We start from the raw sequence: 3,425 nt of genomic DNA, 5'->3' as shown, positions 1-3,425 counted from the left end.
TACCCTCGGTATTGTGTAAGAGGGGCCTTACATAGAGACTCTCATCATCCTTTATGCTGGAGTAGCAACTTCAGGGTAGTTCCTAACAAATGAATACTTCTCCACATCCTTCTTTCGTAGTACCTACCTTAAGTAGTTTTCTATATCATTACAGCTTGACTGTCTCACTACAGAGCTGAGCTAGCTGCACTGCATATATATGTATAGTGCCTTCTCCCTGAGAGGAAGATTATGAACTCAGAGTGGAAATGGTTGTGTTGCAGCTGTTACCACAGGCCAGCTTGAATCTAGGTCTATGGATTGTTTCCTATAGTTTTACCCAGAATGCTTGAGCAATGACCAGCAAGTCCATGCCAAGTCCTCCTTTATACTTTTGTTTCTGGCAGGTTTAGTTTAGCTATTGCTATTAACAGTGTTCAGAGGAGCCTTCTGTAAAATATGGCTTCTGTAAGTTTGAAGGGGGAGGGAGCCCGTTAAAGGTTCCCTTGAATTTCTAAGGGATAGTGTGGCTGATGACATTACAGCCTCCAAGCTGTCAGTGTGCAGTAGTTCAAGATCTGTATGAAATTCTCTGTGCAACAGGGGTGCATTTTGTTTTTAATTTACTGCAGATCCCCAGCCCTTTGGTAAGGTAGTTTATAAGATTTGTCCAATTGCACATTTCTTACCTGCATTCCAAAATGAGAGAGTGAATAAATGAGTGCAGTAAGGTATATGTGTAAACATTGCAAACAGCCATAAGGGGGATATTGTGTGACTCTCAGATAGCCAGGAGAGAGAAGGTTTCCGTTTTTCTAATGTCTTAGATTAAGACCATGCCACAGGTGAACTGCTTTGATTAACGAGGCTAAGTTGCCCAGAAGGTGTGGGTAGGAGGTACCACTGAGTCACGCTGCTTGAATCAGTGCTTATATGAGCATGCAGTTTGGCTTCCTCATTGTTCCAAAAATAACTTTTACTGTAACATCTGCAAAGCATGGCCCCTGAAGGAGACAGCTTCTATTGGGCAGCACTTATTAAGCAGATGGCAAAGTACATTTGCATCTTATAGACAAAATTAGGGATATAGATATGGCATAATCTTTTGTGAGCTGCAGCTCACTTCATCAGATGTGTTCATGAAAGCTTATGCTATACAGATATCTCTAATGTAGTCTATAAGATACAAATCTACCTTGTCTTCTGCTTGATTTCAGACTAAGATGGCTAACTGTGTCTTGGTACTTAACATACAAATCTGCCACTATGGGAAGAATGTGGAGCAAATGCCTAAACAGTGACGCACATTTTCCCACTGTGCATGTGACAGCTCCTCCACATTGCCTCTGTTTGAGGCTTTCCTGTCTCATTTAACTCTTATTTGTGCCACTATGCATCTTTGCATCCCTCTTCCTGCTGGGTGTGTCATCTTTCTGTAAAATGGGAGATAGTAGTGGAAATCTTAAAGCTTATAGTTTGGGTCTAACAAGATCAGTTCTGTTTAGTTTGAGTGTATTTAACAGAGAAAAAGGCAAACTCTTTCTGTAATAACTCTGATTTTCTCTTTTGAAGAGTCCCATGGGACATACTGTTATGATGTTTACAAGGCACTCCTGCATCTGCTGTTCTGTGGTTTGAGGCGCATTTGTTCTTGAGCTGCTTTTTGTATTCTCCTTGACTCCTGCTTCCCTGGAATGCATGAGATGTTGTGTTGGACTAAGAGTTTGAGTTGGGCTGATAGGCTGCTACTTGATTTCTGGCATCAGCAGTTCCTTTTGACCATTTCCCCCTTTACTGCTGGATTGTGTGTTTAATACCAGCCACAGACTTGATACAAGAAACAAAACAGACCGTCCTACCACATAATTTAAATATTTTGGTGTACACTGGGCTTACTCCTGTGCTCTTTGATCTCAGTGGGAACAAGATTGAGCCTATGGGGTTTTTTTTTTGGTTTTTTTTGTGCAAACACTAGGCTATGGTAGTTGCTTATTAAATAACAGCACTGCATGGAAGATTGCTGCATTTACACTCCACATAAATGCAAAAAAGATCTGTAATGAACAGTAGTGGTTTAAGGTAGATGCTATAACTTGCAGACATGAAGTAGTCCAGCCACTGCTAGTTACAAAACAATTTTCTTAGGACGCCACAGTTCAGGAGAGTGATGCAGGAGCTATGCCTTAGAGAAGTGATGCTACCTACACTCTACTATTCCCCTGAACACTTTAACACATCACTGGTAATGCTAGCAACCAGCATTCTGACATTACCAGGTCCAGCCCCTAGATGGAATTAAAGTGTTGTAATTTAGCGCTTGCCTGCTTCCCATTCTGCACTTAGTGGACGTATGTCCTGAATAACACCACTGCCTTTTCCCCCCCTTTTTTTCCAGTTGTGCCTCTCAACCATTGTATCATTTTTTTTTTAATACCTGATGTTTACTTGTGTGATGGGATCAAGTGCTTCTTTAAGGCTACTGCTACAGGCTGAATTGTTTCGATGGTGCGGGAAGGCCAAAAAATGAGATGGGTGTGGCAAATCAGGCCTGTGATATTTGGGCATGAAGCTGGCCAGCTTATTTAAATGCAGATCAGCAGGAATCTGTTGTGGTAAGTGACTTGGGTGACCTGATGTGCTGTGGAGAGGTATCATCAATGATGCCTCCGGAAAATCCTCTGTGTCAAGCGGGAAGATCACCACGCAAACACCAGCTCTTCTTGGTGAAGCAAGTGTTAGCCGTATTGAGTCGGTGATCTTCAAGCATCAACGCCACTGAACCGGACATTGCGTGCGGATGCTTGATTCTCGGCTCCCCAAACAAGCGCTCTGCTCCCAGCTTAGTAATGGCCTGAAATCTCACCGGGGCCTGAGGAAACACTACGAGAACGCGTTGAAGGTAGACCTTGAGAAAACGGAGGAGCTGGCGGCCAACCAACTAATGGCACAGCAAACTCAACCAAGCGGCAGCCCCTTTCGAGAGGAAGCGTGGTGTCCTCGAAGCAGAGAAGAGAGAGGGGAGGAAGAAAAAGGAGAGAAAGACCTCCAACTTCTGTGCAGGGGTCTATGGCTCAAAGAGTGGACTCTCAAGCCCCAGGAGCAGCTGGGCCTCCAAGGGAGAGATTGGGGGGGCACAGCACAGCTAGTCCCTGCGGGACAGGCCCAGGGAATGCCCGGCGGTGCTGGGGCATCCCAGCCGGCGCCGGGGTCCCCCTCCGGGGCCAGCAGAGGCAGCAGGAGCTCTTCCGGCCGCTCCTCCCTGCCCCCAGGGAGGGGGAACCTTTCTCCGCCCTGCGGAACCTTTGCGGCGGAGGTGCCTGTTGCTGCCCGGGGGATCCTGCGGCGCCGCGACTGAGGGGACGGAACTGCCCGGACCCCAGCGCTGGCGGAGCGGCGCCGAGGAGCAGCGCGGCGGAGCGGGCGCAGCGCCCGGGGCCGGCGGCAGG

Source organism: Alligator sinensis, unplaced genomic scaffold (assembly GCF_000455745.1).
Source record: "Alligator sinensis unplaced genomic scaffold, ASM45574v1 scaffold630_1, whole genome shotgun sequence".
NCBI lineage: Eukaryota > Metazoa > Chordata > Crocodylia > Alligatoridae > Alligator > Alligator sinensis.
Note: the sequence above shows the minus strand (reverse complement) of the source record.